Here is a 14,443-nt window from a genome sequence, read left to right on the forward strand (position 1 = left end):
TCAAAGCCAAAAATCTCAACTTGGGAGAGGTTTCTCAACCCAAGTATCCTAGACTTTGTATATTGAACTTGAACTTGAAAGCTTGAATATTGAAATATTGAACTTGAAATACTTGAACTTGAACTTGAAATATTGAACTCGAAATACTTGAACTTGAACTTGAAATATTGAACTTGTATTTGAAATATTGAAACTTAAGAGACTTGAATCTCAAAGATCGGGCCTTTTAATATTGAAAAGGTTAGATCTTTGATGTGCTCTTACTTTGAAAGGATCCTAGTTTAGGGAAGTAGTCATGAGCAACCCTAAACATCATGGGATCTTGAAATTTGAAAATTTGAACTTGTATATTGAAAATGGAGTTTTGAATCTCAAAAGACTAAACCTTTAAAAGTTAAAAAGGTGTCATCTTTGATTACTCCATACTTGAAAGTGATTCTAGTTCAAAGAAGTGATTTCAAGCAACTTTGAACATCCTTGAATCTTGAAAGTTTGCATTTTTGTATTTTGAAAAGTTTGGATTTTGAAAAGATGTATGATTGTTGCAAGTGACATTTTTAGTAATAAAAATGCCAACTTGCTAATCATTTTGAAATCAAAGAAACATGATTGAATATGGTGGGATTCGGAATTACCTATTTAGGTTTAGGCAAGAATTCCTTTTAGAGCTCCCAATTGCTTAGAACTTGAAATTTGTATGTGTTTTTGAAGGGTTTTTGATTTGTATTTTTGAGGCGTAATTTTGGTATTACGACGTTGTATTTGCAATCTGCCTCCCCTAATGTTGAAAATGAGGGGGTTTTTATAGGAAAAATGGGTGCAAAACGCCAGCCAATGCCAGTGCAGCACGCCGAAGCAGCGCTGGGCGCTGGTGACGTGGCGTGAATGCCGCCAAAGCAAGGACGCGGGCTCCGTCCTTGATTCCTCTTGTAGTGCTGTACCTTCGTACGAATAGTACGATTCTTGGCGTTTAAGACTCAATTTTTCGTCTAAAAACAAGCCTTTCTCTGGTTTTGAACTTCGGTTTTACGGGACAAGGCCCGACATGCTCGGTTTTGTGGGTCGGCGCCCGAATTTGACTTGCCTTATATGATTTTGAGTGTAAAAGGCTTAGTAAAACCAATGGCATGGTCTAATAGATGAGATTGTACTTGGATTTTGAAGTTGGTTTTTGAAAATTGTATTTTGTATCGAGTTCCGAAAGGGGAACGACCTCGGGAATTGGATTTTGGATCTTTAACTTTGGAGATGTTCTTAGCAATTGGGATTTTCGCAGGGAGTTGTTCCAACCGCCTAGTAAGGATAATGGTATCGTCATCATCCCAGAGGGGAGACACAAATTAGGTGTCTACAGAAGCCCCCACTTTGACTGAGCGTTAGGTTAGGAAAGCGCAAGTCAAAGTATTTCGAAAGGGACGGAGAATGATCTAGATGTTCTGCAATCAAAACCACTCTTTGTACGTCGGTACCTGCATAAAACAGGCGTTAAAAAAAAGGATAGAGTCTACCTCGGTGCGGTTGTGATGACTCCGGTTTGTACTTGTCCTGCTCTTCCGCCTTTGGTTCAGGACGGAGCTTGGCATCGAAAATTTTGAATCCTTGAATTTTGAACCTTGAATTTTGAATCATGAATTTTTGAATCTTGGATTTTTGAATCTTGAATTTTTGAATCTTGAATTTTTGAATTTCGAACACCCGGAGTTGATCCGTTGGGGATGTGCTTTGCTGGGGATAAGAGCTTTTTAGTGGCCCTTAAATTTTTGAAATTTCGGCTGACTTTCCTGGAGCTTGGGTCCGTTGGGAGTCGAACGCCTGAGTCGTTGTATTTTTTGGACTTTGTATCCTTGAAATATTCATCTGTTTGTACTTGGAGATACATGTGTATATGATATGTGTGTTTTATATAGAGTTTTTACCCCCGTCCTTTAGTACTTTTTGATCTCAAATGAGCTCTTCGGAGCGATTTTTAGTACTAATGTGCTCCTTGTAGTGTGTTTGTAGTTTCAGGTTCATCATTGTAGGAATTAGCATATTTTTGTGCATTTCCTACTCATTTGAATCAATACAAGAGATTATGTACTTTCGAGAGCACAAACATTAAGTTTGAAGAGTTTTGAAGCAAAGCGAATAACGAAGGAAGTACAAAAATGACTATGGTCCACTATTTTAAGCATAACTCAAGTTCTACAACTATAAAAGATGTAATACTAATTGGGTTGGATTCTAGACTTCAATAGCTTTCCAACAAGTGGTCACTCCCCTAATTCCGACGAATAACGAAGGAGATATGCCGTTTTGAAGATAGAGGATCGTGCAGTTTCAACACGCGCCCGATCGGGCGGTCATTCTGGGCGCTGTTCTGGGCATTTTGCAACCGCCCGATCGGGCGGCATTTCGCCCGATCGGGCTGACTATCGAGCACATCGCCCGATCGGGCGAAGCGTCGCCCGGTCGGGCGACGCCAACCTCCAGCGTATTTCGCGAGTTTTTATTTCCGATTTTGGGCTCTATTTTGGGCAAACTATAAATACTAGCCCCTTATATTTTTAGTGACATCTTTTATTCTAGTTTTCAATACTTAGTTTATTTCTAGTTTTCTCTCCAATTATTCAAATACTTAGTTTTTAATTTCAAGTAAAGATCCAAACTTTATTATTTTATTTGTTTTTCAATTCGGTATTATTTCCTACCTTAATTTATTTTGTTGCTTTAATCATGTTTTCCATTATGCTAATTGCTTTGTTATTTATTATCATGAGTGAGTAGTTTAATTTCTAGGGTTTAGGGGATCCATGAATGCATGATTGGGATTATATGTGGGCTTGATTATTGATTGATTGATTATAATTTCTATAGCTTATTATTATTGCTCGTCAATTCTGTTCGGTCGGACTATTTTGATTTGAGTTTGATTAACCTTGGATTATGCGCCGAGAGGTATAAATCTGATGTTTTTGGTCTGTGGCTATTAGATAGGAATTATTTCTAGTACGTAGCGAGAGCCCGCTAGTTGTTCTATCCTAAGGAATTCATAAGATTCGAGAGATGCATGTTTTCCTGGTTATGATTGTTAATTGATTGTCATTGTTCGTTGTCCAATCCCGGTCTGCATTTATGGTGAACCGCTGCCCTAGATTCCTTTAATATTGTTATTTTCCGATTTGATTATTTGCTTTAGTTTAATACACAACCCAATCCAAACTCTTGTTACCAGTAGTCTAAATTAATAATTTAATAGTAGAAAGAACGCCTGTTTCCCTGTGGATACGATCCCTGCTTCCCTTGCTATATTTTTAGTTGGTGAACGTTAGGTTTATCTTTGATAGGAGTACGATTTAGCCTGTCAAATTTTGGCGCCGTTGCCGGGGAAACGGTTTAATTTTCTGCTACTAATTTTATGATCTAGATTATTTTCTTGAGTCTCATAGAACTTCCTGTTATTTGAGACCATGTATGTATTTTATTTTCTTTAGTTTATTTTTTTATTATTTTTTTTTTAATTTTTTTAATTTTTTTTTTCCTGAAAAAAATGGATTATTATTCTTTCCCTCAATTCTTAAATGAGCCTTTTTGGGTGTATTTCGATAGGCTAAATGATTTTATTGGTTACCACAATTTTAATCTTTGGGATTCTTGTGGTTTTGCTTATGGTGGTTTAAATGAGTATACAAGGAATGTGATAGAAAGTAGATTTAATGGTGATTTTTGAGCCTTGTCTTTGGATGATATGTGGGATTACTATATGTGGTTTGCAAGGGATTTGTATGAGCGTGAAATGGCGATTCATGTTACATGTGCTAATCCAAATTATGAGCATAATCTACATCTTTCTACCCCCTCTCCCTTGAATGCTTGTTATAATGAGGTGCATTCTAATGTTTATGATAATCATGTATATTCTAACGACTTATCTAACCCTTGCATGGATATCAATGTTTTGCCTCATGATTCCACGGTTGCTTCTCCCGTGTATTATTGTGAACCCTTGCTCAATCCTGTTCAACCCGAATCAGAAAGCAGAGATAGCTTCTTAGAGGAATTAAGAAGATTAAACTCTGAGATTGAGATTCAGTTTACTAGATCTCAAGAGGCTACTAATGAGATTATTAAAGCTAGTAAGGCTACTCTTGAGAGATTTAGAAAAGTTCAAGAAATTATTGAAAATAATGATTCGAATTGTGTTGGGGATGGGGGTCAACTGAGTGAACCCATAGGCAACCAAGAGTGGGAGGAGCTTATAACAGAGGCTGAGGATGAGTGGGAGGATGATGATTTGACTGTTGGATCAATGGATGAAGGATTTGTTGAAACTGAAAAGCCATATGTCATAGAGCAAGTCCATGAGGAAGTTGAAGTTGATAAAACCCTTGTTGTTATGTCAACCCCTACCCCTCATATTCCAAGTCCAAGAAGGGTTATTCTTAGCCCCGTTTACACCGTCTCACCCCCCTTCTCTTTCCCCATAAAACCTTTACTTGAGGATCTTCCTCCTCCCCATGAAAATCAAAAGCCCAATGACCCAATAGAGTATGTTCCTCTTTGTGAATCTTTCGCAGGTACTTACAATACTTACAAAGAAGAGGTGGATGCTTTGCAGAGAGCTCTATATGGTGAAGAGCCTATCCACCATTAATTCCAAAACACAGAGAGAGCTATTTCATTGATCATTGAGGTTGAAGAATCAATAGTCCGTAAAAACAACTTCCATAAGGAGAGTATGCCTACTTTCTCTTTTCCTTCCTTTTCTTATTCTTCTTTTATTGTTGATTTTTCTTTTTGTTCTTCTTCCTTTAGGCATCCTACTCCTTACTGGCATAGAGTTCATTCGGACTTTATGCAAATGTTGTTGTTGATTATCGTGCATGTCTTGTTGCACGAAAGTTGTGCGAGTGCGCATGACAAGCTTCTGCGCTCGTTCGTTGGTTATTTACTAACCAATCTCTTTGCGGGAGGCACGATTTGATGATGCTGAGACCCGAAAGGCCGAAAGCTTGGTGAACGGTGGGCACCGTATTCATGATCGGGGTCGTGGTCTGTCACTTCCCGCGCCACATAGCTCATCCAAGGCAATTGATTCGACACCAGATGGCACCATCTTTGGTGCCCCCATTCGATGAGTTGTCGTGGCTCTCATCCCCTTCCTTTCGTTGTCTGTACATAAACTGAGATTGTGTAATGGGGACATTGCATCAATCTAATAGGGGATGAGTATTTCACTATCCATTTATTGCTTTTCGTAGTGTATTTTTCGCTTTTGTTTGTGCGTTTTAGTATAATTTTTGAGCAAGTGTGTGTTTCATTGTAGTTTTTGGTGTTAGAGAGGTGAGAAGAGGGTATTTTACGGTTTGGACGTTTAATGCTGTGCAGGTCTAAGGCTCCAAGTTCGAACAAGTTGAATTCAAGCTGACACGGAGTAGTCTGCGTTTTGCCCGATCCGGATCGGGCGAGGAGCGCCCGATCGGGCGCGTGTCGATTCAAGGAAAATGTTGGAAAATCGCCCGAACGGGAGACGGTTGCTCGATCCACTCAAAGGGCGAGTCAAATGCCCGATCGGGCGAAATTTCGCCCGATCGGGCGGTTGGTGATGACGTCAGTTCGAGGGTTTGAGATGATTCTGGGTTGGGAATAGTCGAAGAAAATGGGCATTGCATTTCTCCCGATCCGGATCGGGCGAGGAGCGCCCGATCGGGCGCGCACAGATTTAACGAAAAGGTTCGAAATTCGCCCGATCGGGCGATCTGCTGCCCGATCGGGCGATCAGCTGCCCGATCGGGCGATCTGATGCCCGATCGGGCGATTTGCGAATCAGCGACAAATAAGCCACGGGTTGCTCACTTTCCTCATGATACCCCTTGAGCCAATGAGGACATTGTCTGATTTAGCTTGGGGGGTGTTTCACTCACTTGTACATATTAGGTATGTTTTTCCTTTTATTTTTGCATTTACTTATTTTTGTGTGTTTCTTTTGGTGTGTTTAATGTTTTCTAGAGTAGTTTATTGCTTTGAAAAAAAAAAATACAAAAATACGTTCCGATGAATACAATATCATGCTTCCCTGTGCCCCTTGAACGAAAATTGTTTTGATTCTTGGTATTTGATGATGGCCAATGTAGATGTGTTAGCCATGATTTGATATTTGATTGCTTTGATGCCTTAACATGAGTCAACTCCGACTAACTATTTGTGGACTTGGTGCTTGACTAGTTGATTTGGTTAGGATGTGTGATAGCTTCCTGGTGTGTCATTGATTTTGAGTATTGATTTGCAACTATTAGTAGTGTTTTATGACTCATATACATGCACATTGTGGAGGACGAAGGCATTTTTCTATTTAGGTAGCCTTCAGATGAAATTAGATACATTTGTCCCCTCCTTTTCTACCCATGTTGTTGCTTGTGCCCTTTTATTCGGTGACTAGCCATATTACAAGCCCATGAAAAACCCCATTGGTTACTAGTCCCAAGCCTAGCTTGGGGGAGCTAATAGTACTGAGGTGAGGGAGTTGTAATGTGCTACATTTTGAGCACAAAGTAGGTATTGAAAAAGGAGTTCGTCTTATCATGTTTGTTGTTGAAAATGAGTTGAAAATGAAAAGAGATGAAAGAAAAAAACAAATGTGAAGTTTTCTAAAAAGAAAAAAAAAAGAGAGATTGAAAAGGAAAAGAAAGAGAAAAATCTATTACTCTCATAAAAAAGTTCAAAGTGTTGTTTCAATCAAGTTCTGCAAATTCATATCCTTATGAGTGATTGGTTACAATTGTGAAAAAAGGCAAGAAAGTATGGTGTTGGCTATTTGTTGTTTTGTCATGTGTTGAGTGGGAGATTATGGTCATTATGTTGATTGATCACGGTTGTTTTTAGGATTTATGCTCCCCAAAGCCAAGGCTTTAAAGCTCACATTATACCCAAATTTACCGCACCCTTACCTAAGCCTAACATTACAAGCTTTGAAGACATTCCGACCTTTGTGCATAGAGTCGTACTTATGTGAAAATAGTTGTTTATCAATGCAAGTTATGACATGACACATTTCAAGTCGACTACTAGGTTGAGTATATGTTTTTCTAGACACACGAGTGTTGTGAGTTTGGGAGGGCATTGTTCACTTATATGTTGGGAGGAGAGCGAACGGGTACATCTTTTATCCGCCACATAAATGAGTGACGAGTGTGTGAGCACTAGTCTTGAATTCCATCGGGCGACGCCAACCTCCAGCGTATTTCGCGAGTTTTTATTTCCGATTTTGGGCTCTATTTTGGGCCAACTATAAATACTAGCCCCTTATATTTTTAGTGACATCTTTTATTCTAGTTTTCAATACTTAGTTTATTTCTAGTTTTCTCTCCAATTATTCAAATACTTAGTTTTTAATTTCAAGTAAAGATCCAAACTTTATTATTTTATTTGTTCTTCAATTCGGTATTATTTCCTACCTTAATTTATTTTGTTGCTTTAATCATGTTTTCCATTATGCTAATTGCTTTGTTATTTATTATCATGAGTGAGTAGTTTAATTTCTAGGGTTTAGGGGATCCATGAATGCATGATTGGGATTATATGTGGGCTTGATTATTGATTGATTGATTATAATTTCTATAGCTTATTATTATTGCTCGTCAATTCTGTTCGGCCGGACTATTTTGATTTGAGTTTGATTAACCTTGGATTATGCGCCGAGAGGTATAAATCTGATGTTTTTGGTCTGTGGCTATTAGATAGGAATTATTTCTAGTACGTAGCGAGAGCCCGCTAGTTGTTCTATCCTAAGGAATTCATAAGATTCGAGAGATGCATGTTTTCCTGGTTATGATTGTTAATTGATTGTCATTGTTCGTTGTCCAATCCCGGTCTGCATTTATGGTGAACCGCTGCCCTAGATTCCTTTAATATTGTTATTTTCCGATTTGATTATTTGCTTTAGTTTAATACACAACCCAATCCAAACTCTTGTTACCAGTAGTCTAGATTAATAATTTAATAGTAGAAAGAACGCCTGTTTCCCTGTGGATACGATCCCTGCTTCCCTTGCTATATTTTTAGTTGGTGAACGTTAGGTTTATCTTTGATAGGAGTACGATTTAGCCTGTCAGTATACCCGTATTTTCGATGGATGGCCTGATGCGACGTTTGATGCTTGGTGCGGAAGACCGTAGCAGTAAAGGACGTGCAATCAGCACGGGAGACCGCGCGCGACAGATTCTGCGCATGCAGCAGGCAGCGCAGGCGATGGCCTCCGCGTCCAACGCGGGGCTGTGCTATAAAAGCACCCCTTGCCGTGCCATTTTGAGGCACATTTCTTTGAGTTTCTTTGCTTTTCTCTCTCCAAGGTCGATTAAGCTCTTCCCTTGATCTTGCTCTTGCCTTGTCCATGTAAGTTTTCCACGTTTTGCTTATGAAATAACTGTAGGATTGCATGTAGTTTTGATTTTCTCGTAGTTTGGAATGATGCTTGTATTCTTAAGCCTCTTGAATCTTGTAGAAAATTGTTTGATAGCCACTCGAACTTGAACTGTTGGAACTTGTAGTTTTGAATTTTTTTTGAAAATTTTCTTGAATGTCGTACCTGGTATTTGTAGATAGTAGTCTCACTGTTGACCTAGCGGGGTCTCAGGTAGAGAAATAGGCTATGATGCCTAGATGTTGTTTTGTAGAGTCTTGGAATGCTGGCTTCGGCATGGGTAGCCTAGGCGTTGATGTTGAACTTGTATACCTGCTTTGGCGTGAATAGCCTAGGTGTTGGTATAGAACTTGTATACCTGCTTCGGCGTGGGTAGCCTAGGCGTTGGTGTAGAACTCGTATTTAGAACTAGAGGTCCACTGGGGATTTTTTTTGAATTTTTGACTTTTGTATAGGTTAGTATAGGATAGCCCCCAGTTTAGAATTTTGATGCTTTGTACTCTGCTTGATTTAGTATGCCTCGTCGCACTCGGAGGAAGCTCGCCGAATCTTCGGTGGTTCGAGCTCCTGAGGAGGATGCTTCGGATGATGAGGCGGCCGCGGTAAATGCGCCGGATGGGGGTATGGTTCCTCGGGAGGCGCCCACTTTTGTTGGTACTGGCTGGAGTCCTTCCGACCTGGTGTTTCGACCGGAGTTTCACTTGTCTCAGCGGCCTTGCGCTGGCTTGGTGAGTCTTGTACTGTGCTTTGAATTTGTTTCTTGTACTTGTATAGGTTTTGAGCTGACTCGTTCACCTGTAGGCCGATGGAAAGCCGTTTCGCAGTTTCTGGTCCTTGGCGGAAGTTCAGAAGGCCTTTAAAGCCCTTCGTGCTGATGAGGAGGCCATGGAGATTTGGTCACAGACGGGCCTGGCTGATTTTTTGCGTGCCATGGGAGGTACTCCGAGGAGAACGGGGATCAAACCCCGGCTGTGGGCTTTGTTGGAGCGGTGGTGGGATACCACCAACACCTTTCACATGGCATGGGGGGATATCACCATTACCCCCTTTGAGTTTGCCATGATTACGGGTTTTCCTTTTTCTGAGAGGAATGTGACCTTTGATTCGGAGCTGACGTGGCGCTCGACCGCTGCCAGGGACTTGCTCGGCCCTGTTGTTGACTTGTCAGAGGACGACACCCATGCTTCCGTGATGGTGATTGTGGATGCTATCTGCGGTGTGGGTGTGTCCGCGGAGCAGAGGGTTAGGCTCTTCCTCCTAGCTTTGGTGAGCAGAGTGATGGCCCCGAGTAGGAACAGTCGGGTGCACATTAGGTTCTTGTCCGTTCTGCGGGACTTGAGAGCTGTTTCGAGCTACAACTGGGGTGGTTTGGCATATAGCCACCTCTTGTATGAGATGAAGCGGGCCTCCCGGACTGCGCCGGGGAGTGACCCGAGCATGGTTGCTCTGTGGAGTGCGCTGGAGGTATTTAAGACTCCTTGTACTTTGTACTTTGTACTTCTTGTATTTTGAACTTGACTGGTGTTTTTCTTGCTTCTTGAAAGATTTGGATATATGAGCACTTTCCGACTTTGGTGCCGGATCGTACTGGAGATGCGGCTTACCCGTATGCTGCCTCTTGGATAGGAGCGATGCGCAAGAGGGTGCCTCTGGCGGCCTCGCGCAGAGCTTGGAGAGTTCTACCTGCTGCCACTAGTAGAAAAAACCCCTGTTGCAACCCCCTTGTTGCAGCGTACATGTATTAATACGCTTCAACAACCAGTCGGTCAACGCGGGTCAAACCATTTAAATGGTTGTTGCAGCGTACAATTTAATTGTTCCCTGCAAAAGTGTTTGTTGCAGCGTACATTTTAAAAGCCCCCTGCAATAGCCCGTTTTTATCGCAGCGTACATTTAAAAGCCCCCTGCAATAACCCGGATTAAAAAAAAAAAAAGCTGCAATGTTGGTTGAATACTACGGAGTAATTCAAAACAATTAAGCATCTAGAAATTTCAGCTCTCGCGCTCAACTCCCTTTTTCTTCCCTTAGCTTTCCCTGCGTCGCCCCCTCAAAAAAAAAACCATTCATGCGTCATCAATCGAGCTTCCTCGTAGAGTCGTCGTTGGTTCTGGCCTCCTCGCCAGTCGCCGGTGGGTCTCTTTTCTCGCCTCCTCTCCAGGTGCCGTTTTGTTCAATTCGTTTTATTGAGTTTTGTGCTTCGTTTTAGGTTTTGTTCAATTTGTTTGTTCAATTCGTTTTAGGGTTTGTTCTATTCGTTTGTTCAATTCGTTTTTAGGATTCAATTCGTTTGTTCAATTCGTTTTTAGGGTTTGTTCAATTCGTTTGTTCAATTCGGTTTTAGGGTTTGTTCATAGATAAAGATGGGGTGGTGTTGGAATTAGAAAATGGTGGTGGTGGTGGTGGCGGTCGTGGTGGGGTGGAGCAGGGGAGGTGGGTTGACTGTTGTTAATTGCATTGTACTATTGAAATGTGATTTTTGAAGGGCTACTTTGAGAGAAGTTGTGGTCTTTGAGGAAATCTGTCATTCATGATTCCTTTTTCTCCTAAAAAAATGTTTTTATGTATGCATCATCAAATGTTTTCATCCAGGTTTGATAATACGTGCATGAATTTCATTGATATTGTCTAAAAATAATCTAGGGAAGATATTAAAGAGCTTCTTCAAACTAAAGTATGTCATCCTATTATGGTGATTTTCTTCTGTCCTTGTTGATTCGGTGTTATTCGTTTGATTTTCTGCTTTTGTGATTTTGAGGTTTAGGTTTTATGTTGTAGATTGTCAAACTTGTGTTATGACTAGGCTTTCATTGATTTTCGATTTTTTCTTTACTATTTTGATTTGCAACTTACGGCTCATGATTCTGCTTTGTTAGTGTTTGTTGAATTTTCTCCTTAATTTTGCAAATTTGTAAGTATTTTAACACATACGTTGAATTAAGCAGATTTTCATAATTGGATAACCTGATAGAGATTGACATAATCAGATTATATAATTGTTGGTGTTCTTTGTTTGGCAATTTGGGTACTGTTTTTAATTTTTTTTACATTTCAGCTATTGCAATGCCAATTTTACTAGGAGTTTACTTCCTTGAATTGGCTGCAATTTGCAATTTGTAGTTGGGTTAAAATGGGCGTTTGTGTAGTTTGGAACTGGTGCTGGGACTTGTCCTTTTTTATGTACAGCACCATATAAGCTATTTCTATCAGTTTTCCGTGCTTCTCTATTTGTTGTCCGGAAATTGCTACTTTGATCTGGGTTAAACTATGTTACTTTGTGAAATGAGCATTTGGGTTCAATAAAAATACGCAAAGACCAATCCGATTGTCAAGTTCAGTCATTGAGGATTGTGTACCATGTACAGTACCAAATTCATCTTTCTATGTTCTGACATTTTTTAAGCATATACACTAAATCGGCCACTTTGTTTATGTGATGCTATTTGTACCATTAAGTTATAATTAATGCATAATGCTTAGTGAGCCATTCACAAATAGGATTTATAGTTGAAAAACTCTCATTAGCCTTAGTCTTCACACTAACTACTTTACTAGGTTATCACTTGAAAGTGTGAACCAATTTACTGTGGTCATTTTTTAATAACAGATAAGTTGACATCCTTTGATCATTGTTTTACATTTGTTCTGTTCAGACTTCAGAGTGTTCCTTAATTAGTTTTCTTGAGATAAAAAGTGAATGAGGAGGTTGAAGGAAATAATGCCCTTGGTCCAAGTATGCATTCTATGTTAAGTCTAATAAATGCGGTTCAGTATTAATTAACAAGTTAATAATTCAGTGAGATCAAGTGAGCTGAATGCCTAGCTAGAGGCCGCTTCAGTTCAAGTGGAATTAATGATATTAATCCACAGCTTACTCTTGACTGAACCCGTAGGGTCACACAAATAGTACGTAAACGGATCAAGTATTTAATGGCATTAAATACTCCATCTATGAATATTCGGAACCGACGGATCTTGGTTTCAGTGGGAGCTAAGATCGTCACAGGCAAGAAATGAATACTCCGGAAACGATGATATTGCCGGAAACGGAAATATGGATCGTATCGGAAATATGAATATTATCCAAGTCGTAGATGTTGCCGGAAACGGAAACATGGTACGTATCGGAAAATATTGTTGGAAATGGAAATATTACCAGAATCGGAAATATTGCCGGAAACGGAAATATTGTCAGAATCGGAAATATTACCGGAATCGGAAAATAATTCCGGAAACGGAAATATTAAATATTTGTTCGAAACGGAAATTAATTCCGGAATCGGAAATATTAAATATTGTTCGTATCGGAAATAGATTCCGGAAATGGAAATTTAATCGGAAGCGTATCGTACGAATTAGCATCGGACGAGGCCTGCCGGACGAAGGCCCAGCACGAAGCCAGGCCATCGCCCAGCAAGCACGCACGCCACAGCCCAGCGCGCACAAGGCCGCGCATGCGTGGGCCGCGCTGCGTGGGCTGCTGCTCGCATGCGTGGGCAGCCCTTGTGGCTGCCGTGTGTGTGTGAGTTTGAGCTCATGCGAGATTCCTGAATCTGCAAGAGTCAGTGTATGATTAAATGTCTATTCCTATTGGATAAATTGATTAAGTAGAATTCATGTAGAATTCTAATTCCAATTAATTCGCATCCTACTAGGATTACGATTCCTTTTCCATAACTCTATAAATAAAGGCCTAGGGGTCATAATTTATATACAAGTTTCAAAGTATTCAAAAGTGAGTTTTTGAGAGAAAATTAAAACCCATCTTGCCCCAAAAGTGCCGAATTTTCTGAGTACCTTAAGGGCGATTCTAGTTGGTCAATCTTAAGGCGGATCCGGACGTGCTGTGGACTTTCTACGGAGGGACGACACTTGGAGTCCTAAAAGACTTGTTCTTGTTCGGTTCGGGCGCAGCTAGGGAAGACACGCAACAAAGAGTATGCATCTAAACTATGCTAAATGATTATGTGTAAATAATATGTTTCCTGGGTTAATGGTTGTTTCCGCATGATTTATGTAAATGTCATATGTATCATAACCTAACAGTGGTATCACGAGCCCCTTATTATTTTCATAATCTAAATTGCATGAACATGGTTAAATATTACAAATTTGCAAGAATTAAAAGGGGTGATTAATTTTCGTAATTGTTAATTAATTGCAAATTGCGTTTATTTAATTATATGTACGCAGTTTTTCGGCAGTTTCTTCATTACTCATCCGAATTGAGTGATTTTTGTGTCAATTCCGCATGTAAAAGGCATTCTAAAATTTTGACAAAAATAGTATTTTTCTGCCGAACCCAGAATTCTCAAATTCGAAGCCTAACTATGACTTTTCGAAGGTTTTAGTTTTTCGGATGCAAAATTTCGTAAATTTAAGATGTTAAATTAAATATTTGCAATTCTTGTTGATAAATCTTGAATTTTTGATTGACCTACTGCATATGTTTAACAAGTTTGAATGCCTAGTCTTGTTAATTATGCAATCTAATTTGTAATTATGATTAATTTGTTGAAAATTAGAATAATTTAGAATTAATTTGATTTTCATAATTAATTGTAATTTAATTAGAAACCTATGATTAAAAACCACCATAAAAATTGTAAATTTACGATAAATTTTAAATTTTTATGACCTAGACTTGAATCCATATCAATCGGAAATCAATTGGATAATAAATTTTCGATTTTTTCGCCCTAAAATTATGAAATTAATATTATTCATTAATTTGTCATTAATTTTAAATATAAATTTTAAATTTTTATGCGATTCGTTCAAATAACTTGCACGCACGAAGCAATGGACGCTTCGTGTTACCCTTAAGGGGTGTTGTATAATGCGGGCATGCGACGACGAGCAAGGGAGCTCGTCGCCCGTGCGGCACGAATGCAATGAGCAAGGGCGTAGTGCACGAGCGCAAGGCAGCAGCCCTGCCTTGTGTCGTGTGCCACGAGCAATGAACGGATGGGCATGGGCGAGGGGCGAGCCAAGGCAGTCGCGTGTGGGCAGCAAGCGAGCTGCGCCACAGCGCGCGCTGCCTCGCA

The sequence above is a fragment of the Spinacia oleracea genome, chromosome 3, assembly GCF_020520425.1.
Source record: "Spinacia oleracea cultivar Varoflay chromosome 3, BTI_SOV_V1, whole genome shotgun sequence".
NCBI lineage: Eukaryota > Viridiplantae > Streptophyta > Magnoliopsida > Caryophyllales > Amaranthaceae > Spinacia > Spinacia oleracea.